Consider the following 22659-nt stretch of genomic DNA (forward strand, 5'->3'; position numbering starts at 1 on the left):
TTCGGCCGCCGAACCTGCCGCCGAAAGTGCCCTGTCCAGCCTTCTCTTGCATGTTTTCCTTGATTATTTTAGGATATTTTAGGGGGTTTATGGGGAGTATTCTAGAGTTGTTCTTGAGTTAGTTTGGTCCCTCAGTTGAGTCCATCTGTGTAGGAACGGACCAGAGGAATCGAAGAGAGCAGCAGTGAGCACTGCTTCAGAGTTTGCAGAGTTAGGTCAGAGTCAGGTCAGAGATAGCCAGAGGTGAGTGGAACTAAACTCAATTCTTTTTCCTTGAGAACTCAAATGCTTTTAGCATGTTTCATGCACCATGAATATGCAATAGGTTGATTGCATTAGAACACGAATATGTTGCATTGCATTCTTTGTTATTGATGTGGATGATAGTGGATGATCCAATAGTCTCTGAGAAAGACCAGGTGCCCATTCTATGCCCTGGCACGGTATATGAGTAAAACCAGGTGCCCATTCTATGCCCTGGCACGGTTATCAGGTAAGATAGGAAGACTAGGTGCCCATTCTACGCCCTGGCATGGTAGAGCCGTCGGGACTATTGGTGATATGTTCATCCTTGTTGTGAATTGTCTGTGATATGATGCATTTCATTTGAGCATGTTTCATAACATGGTTTACTGTTCGACTCACTGGGCTATAGTAGCTCATCCCACTCCCTTAACCCCAGTTTTGCAGGATTAGAGTGCAGGGGGAGTCTAGTGAAGGCATGAAGAGTAAAAGAGTTTTGTAATAGCATAGTGTGGACATGTATTATTTGTAAAGCGATGTATAGAGTTCAGTAGTGTGCTTGACCTATTTGTATTGTCAATCCCTTTTTATGCTTGGTCTGTTTATTTTATGCAAATGTTTTGATGAATGTAAAAAATCAGGCATAACATCGTATGAGATTAACCCGTCTAGAGCATTGATGAGAGCTCTAGTAAGGGGTTACAGAGAGCCTTGGTACAGAGTACAGTTTTATGTTTTTTAGAAAATGCATGACCATGTATGGGATTTTACAGGTATTCAGAGAGTATAGCAGGCTTGCTACGGGTCTAGGCGACCTTATGTCGACCCGAATCCTAGCACCGGTGGAGGTCCGATTTTCGGGTCGTTACAGATTGGTATCAGAGCCCTAGGTTCATATGGTCGGACCTATAGAGAGTGTCGGGCTCATAGAGGTTAGAGGAGGTCAAGCACAATAGGAAATCATATCCATTAGGATAGGATGTTGAGTCCTATCTATTTGATGCTGTGAAATGCATTGTTGTTATGTGTTGTTTATATGCTAATGTGTTATGTTATGTGTTGTTTTCCATAGTGAAGATGAGAGGAACTCGTCGATTAGCACGATTGACTGGAGTCCCACCAGTGAATGAGGGTTCAGATGCTCGTCCTCTTGTGTTGCCAAGGGCGATGTCTCAGAGAGCAAGCAGGGAGGGTACGTCAAGGGACCTTAGAAGGTCTTTTGACGAGAGCAGAAGAGGAACAGTTAGAGGAGGGAGGTCAGAGGAAGTGAGGGAGGCTATGGCTGTTGATCAGCAAGAAGAGGAAAGTATGGGTATGGGCAGATCTGAAGAGGGTATGGGCAGATCTGAAGAGGGTATGGGAGAATCTCAGGGAGGCGCTCAGGCCTCGGAATCTGGTTATCCACCCCACTATCCACCCTTCCCACAGGGCCCAGGGTATCCGCTGGGAGGTACGTCGGAGTACTCGAGTTTTGCCCCATATCCTACGTACATGCCTTATATGCCTTATCCTCCTTTTTACCCACCATATCCCATGTATCCACCCTCACCTATCCATCCAAGTACAGCATACCCAGAGCCAAGTGATACAGTACCTCCTCCACCACCTGAACCAGTAGTCCCTATTGTCCAAGCACCTCAACCTAGCTCATCTGGGGGAAGCAAAGTGAAGATGACAGAGTACCTGAAATTGGATGCTCCTAAATTCAATACGGGAGATGATCCATTTGAGTACCTCAGAACAGTTAAGATGATAACCGATGAGTTGGGAGCTGATGAGAGCAGAGCCATTGAAATGGCAGGGTTCACACTAAAGTGTAAGAAAGCTCGAGAGTGGTTCAAGAATTATGTGGAACCCAGGGTGGACAGCATGTCATGGGGAGAGTTCGTTGGGTGGGCTTTTCCTGACAGTTCCAGGGAGATGAAAGTCATAGAATTTGAACAGTTGAGGCAGACGGAAGAGATGAGTGTTGATGAATTTACAGATAAGTTCCTGGATCTGCTTCAGTATGTGGGTCAGGCTTATGATACTGATCAGAAGAAGGCAAGGAGATATACTATGAGACTGCATCCCAGGTATTCCTCCTTGATTCTTCTAGCAGAGAAGGAGAGTTTCCACTCTATAGTGGATGCCGCCAGAAAAATGGAGGCAAGTGCCATCATTCAGGGGACAGTTAAACAGTCCAAGGCACAGTCTTCAAGATCCAAGCTCGATCCCTCTTCTCAGAATACAGCAGCTGCGGGCAGCAAGAGATGGGGAAAGGCAAAAGTTAAAAAGAATAAGTTCTGGAGCAAGATCAAATCTGGTCTGGGTTTGGGTAGTGGTTCGAGCTCTGGCACAGATAGTCCAGTATGTTTGAGATGTGGGAGACCACACAGAGGAGCTTGTCGGTTGGGATTTACAGCTTGTTATAACTGTGGGCAGGAAGGGCATTTTGCTCGGGAATGTCCGCAGGTGACCTTAATGGCACCATCCCAGCAGATGACTTCTGGTAGTGTGGCTTAGCCAGCAGCGCCAGCCATGACTCAGAGTAGTGGCAGAGGTAGAGGGAGAGGGTCAGCCTCTTCTTCAGCAGCAGGTTCCCGAGGTGGAGGTCCGATAGCCCCAGCACGGATTTTCACTGTGACTCAGGAGGAAGCAAACACTTCGAACACAGTGGTGTCAGGTAACCTCATCATTAGGTGTTCTAATGTGTATGCTTTGATGGACCCCGGTGCTTCTCACTCTTTTATTGCTTCGAGAGCCATAGAGAGATTGAGTCTGATCATTTCTGAGTTAGAGTGTCCTCTCTGGGTCAGTGGACCCAAATGTGACCCATCAGTGGCAATGTCAGTCTGTCGCTTCAGTCCAGTGTTCATAGAGGGTAGATGCCTTCCAGCTGACCTTGTGGTTCTAGATTTGACGGATTTTGATGTCATTCTAGGGATGGATTGGCTATCTACGCATGGTGCTACTTTGGACTGTAGAGACAAGGTAGTTAGTCTCAGAGACCAGGATGGGTCAGAGTGTGTCTTCAGAGGAGACAGGAGGGGGACACCTAGAGGTTTGATTTCAGCCCTTCAGGCTCGTCGTTTGCTTAGGAGGGGTTGTCAGGGGTTTCTAGCTCATGTCAGGGAGCTAGATAGTCAGATTAAGGAACCAGCCTCAATACCAGTAGTCCGAGAATTTCCAGACATCTTCCCAGACGAGCTTCCAGGACTACCACCTGATAGGGAGATAGCGTTTGAAGTAGAATTGCTGTCTGGTACCAGACCTATCTCTATTCCTCCCTACAAGATGGCGCCAGCAGAGTTAAAAGAGCTGAAAGAGCAATTGCAGGAGTTGGTAGATAAGGGTTTCATCCGCCCTAGTACCTCACCTTGGGGTGCTCCAGTGCTGTTTGTCAGAAAGAAGGATGGATCCCTCAGGCTTTGTATCGACTACAGGCAGTTGAACAAGATCACTACCAAGAATAAGTATCCTCTACCTAGGATCGATGATCTGTTCGACCAGCTAGCTGGAGCAGGTTGTTTTTCTAAAATAGATCTGAGATCTGGGTATCATCAGCTGAGAGTTAGAGAGGTAGATGTACCAAAGACAGCTTTCAGGACCAGATATGGGCATTATGAGTTCTTAGTAATGCCGTTCGGGTTAACTAACGCCCCTACAGCATTCATGGATCTCATGAACAGAGTTTTCAGCGAGTATCTGGATCACTTTGTTATTGTTTTCATCCATGATATCTTAGTGTATTCCAGAGATGCAGAGGAGCATGCCCAGCATCTGAGGATAGTTCTGCAGACACTGAGAGAGCATGGTTTATATGCCAAGTTCTCTAAGTGTGAGTTTTGGTTAATGAGCATTGCGTTCTTGGGGCATGTAGTGTCAGCAGAAGGGATTGAGGTAGACCCCAAGAAAATAGAGGTTGTAGCTAGCTGGCCCAGACCCACTTCAGTGACAGAGATTAAAAGCTTTTTGGGACTGGCAGGCTACTACAGGAGGTTCGTTCAGGACTTCTCGAAGATAGCTGCTCCTATAACCAAACTGACTAAGAAGAATCAGTGGTTCGAGTGGTCGGACCAGTGTGACGAGAGCTTTGAAGAGCTAAAGAGAAGATTAACATCAGCACCGGTGTTAGCTCTGCCCATCAGTAATGAGGACTTCACAGTGTTCTGTGATGCGTCTCGTGTGGGATTGGGTTGTGTTTTGATGCAGAATGACAGGGTGATTGCTTATGCTCCGAGACAGTTGAAGAAGCACGAGTTGAATTACCCCACCCATGACCTAGAGATGGCGGCAGTTATCTTTGCACTCAAGATGTGGAGGCATTACCTTTATGGGGTTAAATGCGAGATGTTCATCGATCACAAGAGTTTGCAGTACATCTTGAGCCAGAAAGAGCTGAATTTGAGGCAGAGAAGATGGGTAGAACTGCTCAGTGACTATGATTGTAAGATCCAGTATCATCCGGGTAAGGCGAATGTTGTAGCAGACGCCCTAAGCCGGAAATCACTAGGCAGTTTGTCCCATATAGCAGCAGAGAGAAGACCAGTGGTGATGGAGCTTTATAAGCTCATCGACGAAGGGCTACAGCTAGGGTTTTCTGGTACGGGTGCATTGATAGCACAGATAAGAGTGATCCCAGTGTTTCTAGAGCAGGTGGCTCAGAAACAGCATGAGGACCCTGAGTTAGTTAAAATTGCCTGGACTGTTCAGTCAGGTAACCGTGCCGAGTTCAGATTTGACAGCAAAGAGATTCTCCGCTATGGGAATCGACTATGTGTACCAGATGACATCAGATTGAAAGGAGACATTATGAGAGAAGCTCATAATGCAAGGTACAGTGTTCACCCTGGAGCCACCAAGATGTATCAGGATCTAAAGAAGGTGTATTGGTGGCCAACTATGAAGAAAGAAGTGGCACAGTCTGTGTTCGCCTGTGAAGTTTGTCAGAGGGTGAAACTAGAACATCAGAAGCTGGCTGGAATGCTTAATCCACTGCCGATTCCAGAGTGGAAATGGGAGAGCATAGCTATGGATTTTGTAGTGGGCTTACCGCCAACGTCCAACAGGTTAGACTCCATATGGGTGATTGTGGACAGATTGACTAAATCTGCTCATTTCATCCCTGTTAGGAGTAGTTATTTGGTGGATAAGTTGGCACAGGTTTATGTGGAGGAGATAGTAAAGTTGCATAGGGTTCCAGTGTCTATAGTGTCAGACAGAGGACCTCAGTTCACCTCCAGGTTTTGGCGGAGTTTGCAGAGTGCTATGAGCACCAGGTTGGATTTCAGCACTGCTTTCCATCCACAGACTGATAGACAGTCAGAGAGGACCATCCAGACCATAGAGGATATGCTCAGAATGTGTGTATTAGATTTTGGCGGTTCTTGGAGGCAGCATCTACCTTTGGTGGAGTTTGCCTACAATAACAGCCATCATGCTAGCATAGGCATGGCTCCTTATGAAGTGTTGTATGGGAGGAAGTGCAGATCACCTGTTTGCTGGGAGGAAGTGGGAGAAAAGGCTCTTGCAGGGCCAGAGTTAGTGGAGATTACCAGCAGAGTGGTGCCTATTATCAGAGAGAGGATCAGAACTGCTCAGAGCAGACAGAAAAGCTATGCAGATATTCGCCGGAAGCAGATAAAGTTTCAGGAAGGAGATGTGGTGTTGCTGAAGGTGTCTCCAATGAAGGGAGTGGTTCGGTTTGGCAAGAAGGGTAAGCTAGCTCCACGATACATCGGACCCTTTGAGATCTTACAGAAGATCGGAAATGTGTCATATAAGCTGGATTTACCTGCTTCTATGGAAAGAATTCACCCGGTATTCCATGTTTCTATGCTTCGAAAGTTTGTGTCAGATCCGAGTAAGGTTTTTAGTGAGCCTAATATAGAGATCCTTGGAGATCTCACCTATGTAGAGCAGCCAGTGCGGATCCTAGACACGCAGATCAGGCAGCTGAGGAACAAGGAAATTCCAATGGTGAAAGTCCTTTAGAACCACCACAACTTAGAAGAGTGCACGTGGGAGACACGGGAGTTTATGCTCCAGCAATATCCATATCTATTTTGAGGTTAGGTTTCTTCCTTTTATGTGTTTAATTGTTTGAGGAACATTCGGGGACGAATGTTCTTAAGGGGGTAGAATGTAATACCCGGCTAGAGTCCGGCATCAGAATTCTACTTTCCGGTGGAATCCAGGATGTCGGAATCCTCTAACAGGGTAAGATTTATGTTTTTCTAAAGAGTTTTGGTATGTTTTATAGTTTTAAAGTAAAAAGGAAATGAGTTTTCGAAAGAAAAGAACCAAGGCAGAAATGCCAGGTTCGGCCGCCGAAAGTGAGGTTTGGCCGCCGAACATGCATGAGTTTTGGTTTCACGTTTGGCCGCCGAAGGTGGTCTAGCCAGCCACCTATAAAGGGCCCTCAGTCGGTGAATGGATAAGAATTGCTTTTCATTTCACAGACAGAGGTGAGACCATGTCTTCCTTGGGTAATCTTCATGTTTTCATCAAATCTTGCTAAGTTTTGATTAATTTTGATGTTGTGTTGAAGCTTTTGAGCTAAAACCTCAAGTTTTGGAAGTTGGGAGACTTTGGAAGAGAGTTACTCCATATCTCCACGTTGGGATCGCTCATCTTCTTGTTTTCAAGAGGTAAGTGAAGATCCTGAACTTCTTTTCATGATTTTTTGAAGGTTTATGGAGTTTTATGGGTAGAGATGCATGATTAGGTTAAATAGAGTTTTTGGTGATTTATTGATGAAAGCATGGATAGATGTTGTGTTGTGTTGTTTGTTGGGGTTTTAAGGTAGTTTTGGACCCCTTTGTACATATACTTGAGTATATGTATGTTAAGAATTGTGGTTTGCATGTTTAGGTAGGTTTTGGTGAAGGTTGGCATGAGGCAGAGCAAGGTTCTGCCATACTGGAGAACCCAGCTTCGGCAGCCGAAGGAAGGTTCGGCCGCCGAACATGCTGAGGAGGTGGCTTCGGCTGCCTAAGCTTGCCCCCGAAAGTTTGGACTTTCGGCCATCGAAGGTGCCGCCGAAAGTGCTTGAGTTTCGGCTCTGGAAGGGACATTCGGCCGCCGAACCTGCTGCCGAAAGTGCCCTGTCCAACCTTCTCTTGCATGTTTTCCTTGATTGTTTTAGGGGGTTTATGGGGAGTATTCTAGAGTTGTTCTTGAGTTAGTTTGATCCCTCAGTTGAGTCCACCTGTGTAGGAACGAACCAGAGGAACCGAAGAGAGCAGCAGTGAGCACTGCTTCAGAGTTTGCAGAGTCAGGTCAGAGTCAGGTCAGAGATAGCCAGAGGTGAGTGGAACTAAACTCAATTCTTTTTACTTGAGAACTCAAATGCTTTTAGCATGTTTCATGCACCATGAATATGCAATAGGTTGATTGCATTAGAACACGAATATGTTGCATTGCATTCTTTATTGTTGATGTGGATGATAGTGGATGATCCAATAGTCTCTGAGAAAGATCAGGTGCCCATTCTACGCCCTGGCACGGTATATGAGTAAGACCAGGTGCCCATTCTATGCCCTGGCACGGTTATCAGGTAAGACAGGAAGACCAGGTGCCCATTCTACGCCCTGGCACGGTAGAGGCGTCGGGACTATTGGTGACATGTTCATCCTTGCTGTGAATTGTCTGTGATATGATGCATTTCATTTGAGCATGTTTCATAACATGGTTTACTGTTCGAATCACTGGGCTATAGTAGCTCATCCCACTCCCTTAACCCCAGTTTTGCAGGATCAAAATACAGGGGGAGTCTAGTGAAGGCATGAAGAGTAAAAGAGTTTTGTAATAGCATAGTGTGGACATGTATTATTTGTAAAGCGATGTATAGAGTTCAGTAGTGTACTTGACCTATTTGTATTGTCAATCCCTTTTTATGCTTGGTCTGTTTATTTTATGCAAATGTTTTGATGAATATAAAAAACCAGGCTTAACATCATATGAGATTAACCTGTCTAGAGCATTGATGAGAGCTCTAGTAAGGGGTTACAGAGAGCCTTGATACAGAGTACAGTTTTATGTTTTTCAAAAAATGCATGACCATGTATGGGATTTTACAGGTATTCAGAGAGTATAGCAGGCTTGCTACGGGTCTCGGCGACCTTATGTCGACTCAGATCCTAGCGCCGGTGGCGGTCCGATTTTTGGGTCGTTACAGCATTGTTGTCCTAAAGATCATCAGGTGACTCCTGAGATCTGCGATTCCATCGTATTTGTCCAAACTTAGAAGTTTGAACTTGACGAGAAATATTTCTGCCAATATCTCTTCTGATAGGGGTAAAACATCGTGTAGCCCATAAACTTCCTCTTGCTCTTTCTAGTACCTTTTCATGGCTCGTATCAGCTTCTAGTCGACATCCTTTGAAGTCTCGTCCAACAACTCCTCTTTCTCCAGCTTTGCCTTCCTCTTGGATTGCGTTTGGATTACTTCTGTCCGAGTCCTTGGAGTGTTAATGGAAACTTCCTCCATTATCCTGGGAGCCATGAAAGAGGCTTCCTCTCGAGTTTTATACTACTCGATAGTGGCCTGTAGCCTTTTTATGTATTGAAGTATCGATGGGGTGTTTTTTCCACTATCAGGAATGGAGAAAATATTTACGTCCTTGTTGGTAGCAGCCTTAACAGCATCTCGTGAATAGTCAGCCATTTTAGCATATAGAAGAGGGAAAATATTACTTTTTTAAGAGAAAATAAAAGATCGGTTTCTAATCCAATTGAACAGAGATAATCCAATGGAGATCTCGGTAATGGAATCAAATGATGTGACTGAAAGGAAGTTATGCTAGGATTGGCCAGTCTGTGAAAAAGAGAATGTGAGGTGTGTAACGACCCGAAAATCGGACCGCTACCGGCGCTAGGATCCAGATCGGCTTAAGGCCGCCGAGACCCGTAGCAAACCTAACATACATCCTGTATACCTGTTTAATCCCATACATGATCAACATATACATAAAATTTTTTGAACTTTCTCATTCATTTACCAAACTTAACCTGTGCATGCACAACACATAAGCATAAACATCAAACCCCACACTGGAGTCCTCATTAAATACTTCAATGGGGTAACATAATATATGTTAAGCTTTGTAACGACCCAAAAATCGGACCGCTACCGGCGCTAGGATCCGGGTCGACTTAAGGCCGCCGGGACCCGTAGCAAGCCTAACATGCATCCTGTGAACCTGCTTAATCCCATACATGATCAACAACATAGATAAAAATTAAAACTTTTCTTTCCATATACATCAACCAAACTCAACCTGTGCATATACATATACTTAACATGATCATAACATTGATCCCTCAATGGGATCTCATCAGTGCCCCCAATGGGTGACACAACATATGCTGAGTTGGTTTACATAATGACATAAAATAACCAAGATCATGTATTAAGAGGGATTACAACATCTATGGTCAAGCACACCTCTAATTATCTATAAACATCAATACATAACTATACTGTACTTAAGACATTACATTACAATTTGATCATGTCCATTGCTAGCTATTACATAAGCAAGACTTCTTTACTCTATCTGGACTCCCGCACTATATCGTACCTGCAAACTTGGGGGTAAAGGGAGAGGGGTGAGCTAAAAGCCCAGTGAGTAGGACTATAAAATATATTAACACTATGCTCTATGAAATGCATCATAACACAGACAATTCACATAAGGGTTGGGTGAACTTGTCACCAATTAGTCCAAGCTAACATTGTGCCAGGCCGTAGCATGGGGTCCTGATCTTCCTGTCATAACATACATTACTTACCATTGCCCCAGGGCCTCCTCTGGGCTCCTGGTCTTCGAGTCCCATAACCGTGCCAGGCCGTAGAATGGGGTCCTGGTCTTTCCTTACATAGTGCCAGGCCGTAGAATGGGGTCCTGGTCTTCCTGTCATGGACTAATTGGGTCATCCAACATTCACCCACATCAACAACAATCGATGCAATGCGGCATATTAATGAAACTAATGCAATCATCCTATTGCATAATCATGATGCATGAAACATGATAAAACATTTAATTTAAAAGATTAAGTTTAGTTCCACTCACCTCTGGCTGACTCTGACAACACCGAAGCAGCTGAACTCACTGCTGTGGTCCTCGGTTCCTCGGGTCCGAACCTACACAGGTGGACTCAAATGAGGGACCAAACATACTAGAACATATCTCTAAACTACTCCCCAAAAACCCCCTAAAACAACATGAAACAACCATAGAAAAACATGCAAAGGAGGCCTGGACAGGGCACTTTCGGCGGCAGGTTCGGCGGCCGAAAGTCCCTCCAGAGCCGAAAGTCAGGCAGGTTCGGCGGCACCTTCGGCGGTCGAAACTCCCAGACAGAGACGAAACTCATGCATGTTCGGCGGCACCTTCAGCGGCCGAAACTGCCAGACAGAGACGAAAGTCTCCTTTCGGGGGCAAGCTTCGGCAGCCGAAAGACTGCCTCCCCAGCCATGTTCGGCGGCCGAAAGTTCCTTCGGCTGCCGAACCTGGTTTCTGCCAAAGGGCAGAAACTTGGCTCCCAATGCACATTTCGCCTCCAAACTTATCAAACACGCATCAAACCTATTCTACAACACACAAACGCAAGCATACATGTTCCTAGGGGCCTCAAACCATCACAAACCCCATCTACAACACATCAAGCATCCACATTGTTCAAGAACACACATTTATACCCATAAACATAACCATAACCTAAACATGCATTCTAACCCATAGATCTTGCATAAAACTCATTCAAAACATAAAACGAGCTTAAGATCGGCTCTTACCTCTTGAAGATCGAGAGAGACGACCCAAAAACTCGGAGTTGGGAGAGATTTGGTTCTTGAACCTCCAAGCTCCAAAACTTTGCTCAAAAGCTTAAATCTTCAAAACCAAGTTAAAACAAGTGAAAATCTTGAAAGATTTAGAGGAAGAACATCAAAAATGGGTGAGGGACGGCGGAGAGCTCACCTTGGCCGAAAATGGGGAAAAGCTCGCCCGTTTTCGGCTAAGGGACCCTTTTATAGTGGCTGGCCAGACCACGTTCAGGGGCCGAATGTGCCTCCGCATGCATGCCATGTTCGGCGGCCGAACTTGAGGTTCGGCGGCCGAACCTGGACTTCCCTCACTTATGCTTTCGGGGGCCTAAAGCACACCCGCAACGCATGCATGTTCGGCGGCCGAACTTGAGGTTCGGCGGCCGAACCTGAGTTTTCCTCCAATGCTATTTTCATGCAAAAACTCATTTTCTTTCATGCTTAAAACATAAAACACATTAAAACATTCATAAAAACATGGTTCTACCCTACTAGAGGCTTCCGACATCCGAGATTCCACTGGACGGTAGGAATTCCGATACCGGAGTCTAGCCGGGTATTACATTCTCCCCCCCTTAAGAACATTCGTCCCCGAATGTTCCTCAACTAGCACATGCAAGGCATACAACATAAAACACATAGAGACTAACCTTAAAAGAGATGAGGATATTGCCGGAGCATGGACTTCCGTGTCTCCCAAGTGCATTCTTCCATATTGTGGTGGTTCCACAGGACTTTCACCATCGGGATTTCCTTGTTTCTTAGCTTTCTGATCTGGGTGTCTAGGATCCGTACTGGCTGTTCAACATAGGTGAGATTCTCTTGGATCTCCATATCAGGCTCACTAAGAACCTTGCCCGGATCTGACACAAATTTCCTCAACATAGAAACATGGAAAACCGGATGGATTCTCTCCATTGAAGCAGGTAAATCCAGCTTGTACGATACATTCCCAATCTTTTGCAAGACTTCAAAGGGTCCGATGTACCGCGGAGCCAGCTTACCTTTCTTCCCGAACCGAACCACTCCTTTCATTGGAGACACCTTGAGCAATACCAGATCCCCCTCCTGAAACTCTACTAGTCTTCTGCGGATGTCTGCATAACTCTTCTGTCTGCTTGCAGCAGTCTTGATTCTTTCTCTGATTAAGGGTACCACCCTGCTGGTGATCTCTACTAGCTCAGGCCCTGCCAAGGCCTTTTCTCCAACTTCTTCCCAGCAAACAGGTGACCTGCACTTCCTTCCATATAAAGCTTCATATGGAGCCATCCCAATGCTAGCATGATGGCTGTTATTGTAGGCAAACTCCACCAAAGGTAGATGCTGCCTCCAAGAACCGCCAAAGTCCAGCACACACATTCTCAGCATATCTTCTATGGTTTGGATGGTCCTCTCTAACTGTCCGTCTGTCTGTGGATGGAAGGCAGTGCTGAAATTCAATCTGGTACCCATGCCATCCTGCAGACTCCGCCAAAACCTGGAGGTGAACTGGGGTCCTCTATCTGACACAATAGAAACAGGAACCCCATGCAGTCTGACTATCTCATCAACGTACACCTGCGCCAACTTGTCCACCGAATAGCCACTCCTGACAGGGATGAAGTGAGCAGATTTGGTGAGTCTGTCCACAATCACCCATATGGAGTCCAATCTATTGGACATCGCCGGTAACCCCACTACGAAGTCCATGGCTATATTCTCCCATTTCCACTCTGGAATAGGTAGCGGGTTAAGCATTCCAGCCGGCTTCTGATGTTCCAGCTTCACCCTCTGACACACTTCGCAGGCTGACACAAACTGTGCCAATTCTCTCTTCATAGCTGGCCACCAATAAACCTTTTTCAGATCCTGATACATCTTGGTGGCCCCGGGGTGAATGCTGTACCTTGCATTATGAGCCTCTCTCATAATGTCTCCTTTTAGCCCTATGTCATCTGGTACACATAAACGACTCCCATAGCGGAGGATCCCCTTATTGTCGAATCTGAACTCACTGTTCTTGCCTGACTGAATAGTCCTGGCAATCTTCACTAACTCTGGGTCCTCATGCTGTTTCTGAGCCACCTGCTCCAGAAACACGGGTGTCACTTTCATCTGAGCAACCAAGGCACCTGTACCAGACAACTCCAACTGAAGTCCTTCCTCAATGAGCTTGTAAAACTCCTTCACCACTGGTCTCCTCTCTGCCGTGATGTGGGATAGACTGCCTAGTGACTTCCGGCTTAAGGCGTCTGCCACGACATTCGCCTTACCCGGATGATACTGAATCTTGCAATCATAGTCACTCAGCAGTTCCATCCATCTCCTCTGTCTCAAGTTCAAATCTCTTTGACTCAGGATGTACTGTAGGCTTTTATGATTTGTGAAGATCTCACATTTTACCCCATAGAGGTAGTGCCTCCACATCTTGAGTGCAAAGATTACTGCTGCCATCTCAAGGTCATGTGTGGGGTAATTCAACTCATGCTTCTTTAGCTGCCTCGAAGCATAACCCTCTCATTCTGCATCAGTACACAACCCAGTCCCACACGGGACGCATCACAAAAGACTATAAAGTCCTCATCACTAGATGGCAGAGCTAAAACTGGTGCTGAAGTCAACCTCTTCTTAAGCTCTTCAAAACTCTCTTTGCACTGGTCAGTCCACAGAAACTTCTGGTTCTTCCTGGTTAGCCTGGTCAGAGGAGCTGCTATTTTTGAGAAGTCCTGAACGAACCTCCTGTAGTAACCTGCCAAACCCAAGAAACTCCTGATCTCTGTCACTGAAGTGGGTTTAGGTCAGTTAGCCACAGCTTCTACCTTCTTGGGGTCTACCTCTATACCATTTTCTGACACCACATGCCCCAAGAAGGAAATGCTCAGCCAGAACTCACACTTGGAGAACTTGGCATACAAGCCATGCTCCCTCAAGGTCTGTAGAACCATCCTCAGATGATGGGCATGCTCCTCTGCATTCCTGGAATACACTAGGATATCATCTATGAAGACAATAACGAAGTGATCCAGGTACTGACTAAACACTCTATTCATGAGATCCATGAATGCTGCAGGGGCGTTGGTTAACCCGAACGGCATTACAAGGAACTCAAAATGCCCATATCTGGTCCTGAAAGCCGTCTTTGGCACATCCTCTTCCCTGATCCTCAGCTGATGATACCCGGATCTCAGATTTATTTTGGAGAAACAACCCGCTCCTGCTAGCTGGTCGAATAGATCGTCGATCCTTGGCAATGGGTACTTGTTCTTGGTAGTGACTTTGTTCAACTGCCTGTAGTCGATACAAAGCCTAAGGGATCCATCCTTCTTTCTCACAAACAAAACTGGAGCACCCCAGGGTGAGGTACTCGGTCGGATGAAGCCCTTGTCTACCAGCTCCTGCAATTGCTCCTTCAACTCTTTCAATTCTGCTGGCGCCATCCTGTAGGGAGGGATAGAGATCGGTCGGGTTCCAGGCATCAGTTCTATCTCGAACTCTATCTCCCTAGCAGGTGGTAGACCTGGCAGCTCGTCTGGGAACACATCTAAGAACTCTCTAACCACTGGCACTGAGGCGGGCTCTCTGACCTGACTGCTAAGCTCTCTCACATGAGCCAAATACCCCTGACATCCCTTCCTAAGCAACCTACGAGCCTGAAGAGCTGATATCAGACCTCTAGGTGTACCCCTCTTGTCTCCTCTGAAGACGACCTCAGACCCATCCTGACCTCTGAACCTGACTACCTTGTCCCTGCAGTCCAAGGTAGCACCATGGGTAGATAACCAGTCCATCCCTAGAATGACGTCAAAATCTGTCAAATCTAGAACCACTAGGTCGGCGGACAAGCATCTTCCCTCAACAAACACAGGACTACACTGGCAGACTGACTCTGCCACTGATGGATCACACTTGGGTCCACTGACCCAGAGAGGACACTCTAACCCAGAAGTCATCAGACCTAACCTCTCCACGGCTCTCGGAGCAATAAAAGAATGAGATGCACCAGGGTCCATCAAGGCATACACATCTGAACAACCAATGATTAAGTTACCTGCCACCACGGTGTTAGATGCATATGCCTCCTGCTGTGTCATTGTGAAGATCCGTGCTGGAGCTGATGGACCTTCACCTCTGAAACCCGCTGAAGAAGAGGCTGCTCCTCTCCCTCTACCTCTGCCACTGGCCTGAGTCATGGCTGGAGCTGCTGGCTGTGCTACACTGCCTGAAGCTGTCTGCTGGGACTGAGCCATCGGGACTGCTCTTGGACAATCTCGAGCCATATGCCCCTCCTGACCACATCTGAAACAGGCGTTCGTCCCAAACCGACATACTCCCCTGTGTGGTTTACCACACTTCGCACAAATTGCATTATCCGCACCAGAGCTTGAGCCACTCCCAAATCCCAGACTAGACTTGACTTTACTCCAGAACTTATTCTTCTTACCCTTGGGTTTACCCCATCTTTTACTGCCTGAAGCTGCTGCACTCAAGGTAGAGGGATCTAACCTTCCCCCACCCGGAGTTTTAGAACCAGAAGGCTGTGCCACTGTTTGCTTAACTGTCCCCTGAATGATGGCACTGGCCTCCATTTTCCTAGCCATATCTACTATGGCATGGAAGCTCTCCCTGTCCACGGACTGAATCAAAGAGGAATACCTGGAATGAAGCTTCATGACATACCTCATTGACTTCTTCGAATCTGTGTCCAGACTCTGCCCAGCAAAAGGCAACAGCTCCAAGAATCTGTCGGTGTACTCCTCTACACTCATTTCCTCTGTCTGCCTCAACTGTTCAAACTCTATCATCTTCAGCTCCCTTGAACTATCGGGAAAAGCCCATCCTGCAAACTCATTTGCAAACTCTTCCCAGGACATGCTATCCACTCTCGGGTTCACATAATTCTTGAACCACTCTCGTGCCTTCTTGCACTTAAGCGTGAACCCAGCCATCTGAATGGCTCTACTGTCATCAGCCCCTAACTCCTCTGTAATAGTCTTGACCCTCTCAAGATACACAAACGGGTCATCACCTGACTCAAACTGGGGAGCACCCAGCTTCATGTATTCAGTCATCTTGACCTTGCTCCCACTGGCTGAGCTAGGTCTAGGTGGCTGAGCAACTGGGGCTGCTGGTTCTGTAGGTGGTGGAGGTGGTGCAACATTTTCTGAGGTAGGGTTTACTGGATTTGGATAGTAAGGTGGGGGTGGATACATTGGGTACTGTGAGTATGGTGGGTAGTATGGTGGGTATGGCATCTGTGTGGAATAAGGAGTGAAGCTAAGGTAATCCGATGTGCCTCCCATCGAATACCCGGGGTTTTGTGAGAAGTGTGGGTAGTGGGGTGGCTGAACAAATCCTGAGGCCTGAGTGCCTCCTTGGGACTCTCCCATACCTTCTTCCGACATGCTAACTCCTAAACTGCCATCCCTCCTCTGCTCTACATCCATCTGGTCCCCCACTTCCTCTGACATTCCGCCCTGAACTGTTCCTCTAACTGATCTGCTCCTACCCAGATCCAAAGACCTTCTAGGGTCTCTTACTGCTCTTTCTCTGCTAGACCTACTAGACATTGCCCTCGGCAATGCTGGAGGACGGGCGCTCATGCCCTCATCCTCAGGTGGTACTCCAGTCAATCTTGCTGATCGACGAGTTCCCCTCATCCTGTTTTCTGAAAAAAAAACATTACACATCACAAGCAAACATTAGCATCGTATGGTTCATGTGGGCACACATGAACCCGCATCACACATCACATATCATAGCATATCATCAATGCACATGCATATTATCATGGCATTTCACGTCATCATACAAGACAGGACTCCACATCCTATCCTAGTGGACATGATCTTTCCTATTGTGCTTGACCTTCTATAACATCTATGAGCCCGACCTCTAGGTCCGACCATATGAACCTAGGGCTCTGATACCATTTTGTAACGACCCGAAAATTGGACCGCTACCGGCGCTAGGATCCGGGTCGACTTAAGGCCGCCGGGACCCGTAGCAAGCCTAACATGCATCCTGTGAACCTGCTTAATCCCATACATGATCAACAACATACATAAAAATTAAAACTTTTCTTTCCATATACATCAACCAAACTCAACCTGTGTATATACATATACTTAACATGATCATAACATTGATCCCTCAATGGGATCAAATCAGTGCCCCCAATGGGTGACTCAACATATGCTGAGTTGGTTTACATAATGACATAAAATAACCAAGATCATGTATTAAGAGGGATTACAACATCTATGGTCAAGCACACCTCTAATTATCCATAAACATCAATACATAACTATACTGTACTTAAGACATTACATTACAATTTGATCATGTCCATTGCTAGCTATTACATAAGCAAGACTTCTTTACTCTATCCGGACTCCCGCACTATACCGTACCTGCAAACCTGGGGGTAAAGGGAGAGGGGTGAGCTAAAAGCCCAGTGAGTAGGACTATAAAACATATTAACACTATGCTCTATGAAATGCATCATAACACAGACAATTCACATAAGGGTTGGGTGAACTTGTCACCAATTAGTCCAAGCTAACATTGTGCCAGGCCGTAGCATGGGGTCCTGGTCTTCCTGTCATAACATACATTACTTACCATTGCCCCAGGGCCTCCTCTGGGCTCCTGGTCTTCGAGTTCCATAACCGTGCCAGGCCGTAGAATGGGGTCCTGGTCTTTCCTTACATAGTGCCAGGCCGTAGAATGGGGTCCTGGTCTTCCTGTCATGGACTAATTGGGTCATCCAACATTCACCCACATCAACAACAATCGATGCAATGCGGCATATTCGTGAAACTAATGCAATCATCCTATTGCATAATCATGATGCATGAAACATGATAAAACATTTAATTTAAAAGATTAAGTTTAGTTCCACTCACCTCTGGCTGACTCTGACAACACTGAAGCAGCTGAACTCACTACTGGGGTCCTCGGTTCCTCGGGTCCGAACCTACACAGGTGGACTCAAATGAGGGACCAAACATACTAGAACATATCTCTAAACTACTCCCCAAAAACCCCCTAAAACAACATGAAACAACCATAGAAAAACATGCAAAGGAGGCCTGGACAGGGCACTTTCGGCGGCAGGTTCGGCGGCCGAAAGTCCCTCCAGAGCCGAAAGTCAGGCAGGTTCGGCGGCACCTTCGGCGGCCGAAACTCCCAGACAGAGACGAAACTCATGCATGTTCGGCGGCACCTTCGGCGGCCGAAATTGCCAGACAGAGACGAAAGTCTCCTTTCGGGGGCAAGCTTCGGCAGCCGAAAGACTGCCTCCCCAGCCATGTTCGGCGGCCGAAAGTTCCTTCGGCTGCCGAACCTGGTTTCTGCCAAAGGGCAGAAACTTGGCTCCCAATGCACATTTCGCCTCCAAACTTATCAAACACGCATCAAACCTATTCTACAACACACAAACGCAAGCATACATGTTCCTAGGGGCCTCAAACCATCACAAACCCCATCTACAACACATCAAGCATCCACATTGTTCAAGAACACACATTTATACCCATAAACATAACCATAACCTAAACATGCATTCTAACCCATAGATCTTGCATAAAACTTATTCAAAACATAAAACGAGCTTAAGATCGACTCTTACCTCTTGAAGATCGAGAGAGACGACCCAAAAACTCGGAGTTGGGAGAGATTTGGTTCTTGAACCTCCAAGCTCCAAAACTTTGCTCAAAAGCTTAAATCTTCAAAACCAAGTTAAAACAAGTGAAAATCTTGAAAGATTTAGAGGAAGAACATCAAAAATGGGTGAGGGACGGCGGAGAGCTCACCTTGGCCGAAAATGGGGAAAAGCTCGCCCGTTTTTGGCTAAGAGACCCTTTTATAGTGGCTGGCCAGACCACGTTCGGGGGCCGAATGTGCCTCCGCATGCATGCCATGTTCGGCGGCCGAACTTGAGGTTCGGCGGCCGAACCTGGACTTCCCTCACTTATGCTTTCGGGGGCCTAAAGCACACCCGCAACGCATGCATGTTCGGCGGCCGAACCTGAGTTTTCCTCCAATGCTATTTTCATGCAAAAACTCATTTTCTTTCATGCTTAAAACATAAAACACATTAAAACATTCATAAAAACATGGTTCTACCCTACTAGAGGCTTCCGACATCCGAGATTCCACCGGACGGTAGGAATTCCGATACCGGAGTCTAGCCGGGTATTACAAGCTTGGTTTACATAAACAATGATAAATCATTTTATAGACCATGTACAATGGGATTAACCAACATACTAGGGTCAAGCACAACTCTAAACTTTAATAAACATCATTACATTACATTACTGTACTATACTTAACATTTCATCATTCTCACGTCCACAACTAGCTATTACATAAAACATGACTTTTTATTCTCGCTGACCTCCTGATTCTATCCCGTACCTGCAACCTGGGGGATTAAGGGAATGGGGTGAGCTACTAGAGCCCAGTGAGCAGAATAGTAAAACATTATATTTAAAACATATGATCTCATGGAATGCATCACATCATAAACAAATCACATTCAAGGATGGGTTTGTCACCAATAGCCCTCTACATAGTCCAATCATGCCAGGGGCGTAGTGCAGGCCACACCTGGTCTTTCCTTTACACATGACATATCATACATATCCAATCGTGCCGGGGGCGTAGTGCAGGCCACACCCGGACTTTCTCTTACATTATGCCAGGGGCGTAGTGCAGGCCACACCTGGACTTCCATATCATACCATACCATATCATCATCATATCATATCATACGAGGACTAAAGGATCATCCAATACCCATCCACATCATCATCATATTATGCAATGCAACATATTCGTGAATTCTAATGCAAACAACCTAATATATCTCATGGCATTCGTGATGCATGAACATGCTCAAAAACTGATTTATTTACTTTGGAATATAAAGAGTTATTCTACTCACCTCAGGCTAGCTCTGAAAAGACTCGGGAGCAGCTATCTCACTGCTGAGGTCCTCGGTTCCTCGGGTCCGAACCTACACAGGTGGACTCAAATGAGGAACCAAACATACGTGAACATGACTCTAAAATACTCCCCAAAAACCCCCTAAAACACCTTAAAACAATCATATAAATCATGCAAAGGAAGGCTGAACAAGGCACTTTCGGCGGCAGGTTCGGCGGCCGAAAGTCCCTCCAAAGCCGAAAGTCATGCACCTTCGGCAGCACTTTCGGCGACCGAAGGTTCCTTCCAAAGACGAAACTCATACATGTTCGGCGGCACCTTCGGCGGCCGAAACTCCCTTCCAGAGCCGAAAGTCCACTTTCGGGGGCAGGGTTCGGCAGCCAAAGGCTTGCCTCCACAGGCAGGTTCGACGGCCGAAAGTCCCTTCGGCTGCCGAACCTGAGTTCTTCCAAAGGGCAGAACTTAGCCTCCACAATGCACATTTGCCTCCCAACACCTTCCAACTCAAAACCAACACTTCCACAACATGCATACACTCATAGGGGCCTCAAACTATCCTAAACCCCAACTAAAACACATCAAACATACATATACAACACACATTGCCCATATACTCAACATTAACTAAAAATTCAACATTAACCTAAACATGCATTTCTACCCCATAAACTTTCATAAAACTTGTTTAAAACATGAAATGAGCTAAGGATCTACTCTTACCTCTTGGGGATTGAGAGGGGAGGCGATCTAAACTCGGAGATGGGAGAAATCTAGCTCCTTGGGTCTCCAAGCTCCAAAACTTGATCTTAGCTTCGAAACTCTTCAAAACCAAGTTATAACTCGTTAAAACTTGAAAGATTTGAGAAAAATCAACAAAACCAACCATGGGAGAGTATGGACTCACCGTTGCCGAAAATAGGGGAGAAAGCTCGCCCTTTTCGGCCATGGAGCCCTTTTATAGGGGCTGGCCAGACCACCTTCGAAAGCCTAAAGTGCCTCCAAAACTCATGCAAGTTCAGCGGCCGAACCTGAGCCACTTTCGAAAGCCTAACTTGCCCCCCTAAACTATCCAATGTTCGGCGGCCGAACCTAGAAATGCCTCCATGGTCCTTTTCATTTAAAATTCAATTTCTTTCTTACTTAAAACTTTAAAATACATTAACACATTTTATGAAAATACGATTTTACCCTTCTAGAGGTTTCCGACATCCGAGATTCCACCGGACGGTAGGAATTCCGATACCGGAGTCTAGCCGGGTATTACAAGGTGGTTGACACCTAGCAGCCACTCTGACACTCAAGTCAATAAACTGAAGAGAATGACGAGTATAACGAAATGCTTTTACCTCAAAAGTAGTTATATAAGAATTGTGTATTTTGATCTCTGAATTCATCTCCTTTATATTGTAAGAGGATGAAGTTGGTTATTATATCTCCCGAAAATCCAACTAGCACTAGTTAGTGGATATGAAATTCTGCGATTATAGATGTAATGGGGATCTACTGGATTGAGTTTTCTATGATAACTTCCTATGGAGTCTCACCCTATAGTTGAGAGGGGAAGTCTTGACGAATAGTTGAAACTTACGGTATTCGAGTCTTCTTTTTCGCCAATTGAATCGAGTATCATCTGATCAAACTCTTGATATATGACTTTATTTTCGAATTACAGCTCATACCTTATTTTGAGTGATTATTGTGTTATATGAGATTACAATATATTTGATTTAATAAAAAATTTAGATGAAAAATCTAAATAATTATGTGAATTTACTTTTATAATTAAAATTTTAATTTATGTAATAAAGCCAGTTCAATTCTAGCAAAAAATTAAATAGAATTTAAAAAATTATAGAAAATTACAATATAATTTCAAAAGTTTATAAAATAGCCTGTTAATTTAAATTTTGCATTTAAAGTAAATATATTTTATCTTTATTATAATAAATATATTGTAATAAAAATATTTTATATTTCTAAATAAATTCTTATTATAATGAATATATTACATTACACATAAAAATATTTCATTAAGCTTTACACTAAAAAATTAAATACACAATAAAGTAAAGCCCTACTAAAAAGTATTCATAACCAAATTGAAAAAATTAAAAATTTAACCTCTCTTTCTAATTTTTCTTTCAAGAGTTTTCTGTCAAAAGAATCTTATATTTAAGAGGTCCATATCATTAGTTTCCATTGTTCATTAAATCATTAGTTTCTATTGTTCATTAAATCTTTTTTATCTTATTTGAATAGAAGGAGATTTTATCGAATCAAGTTGGATTATAATATTTGATTTTTAAGTCGAACTCGAGTTCGAATTTAGACTTATAAAATTTTTTAATAAATAAATTTGAATTTTACAAAATTCGATTCGATTACACTCATATTTGAGTATATTGAGTAACTTGTATAGTTTTTATTTTTATTTTTTTCAATATCATTAATATTCCGGTAAAAGAAAAAGTATTTCTATAAACTGTCTCCATTCATATTTATTATAAAAATAATGCTCAATCTCTACTTACTAATAAAATAATCCTTTTAATTGTGACATAAAAATATGATACATGCTTTCAACACGGATGAATATAAACACTTTTCTAATTAAATATTTAAATACTTAATATGGTATGTTATATATATATAATAAACATATATTATAC

This window comes from Manihot esculenta, chromosome 17, assembly GCF_001659605.2.
Source record: "Manihot esculenta cultivar AM560-2 chromosome 17, M.esculenta_v8, whole genome shotgun sequence".
Lineage (NCBI taxonomy): Eukaryota > Viridiplantae > Streptophyta > Magnoliopsida > Malpighiales > Euphorbiaceae > Manihot > Manihot esculenta.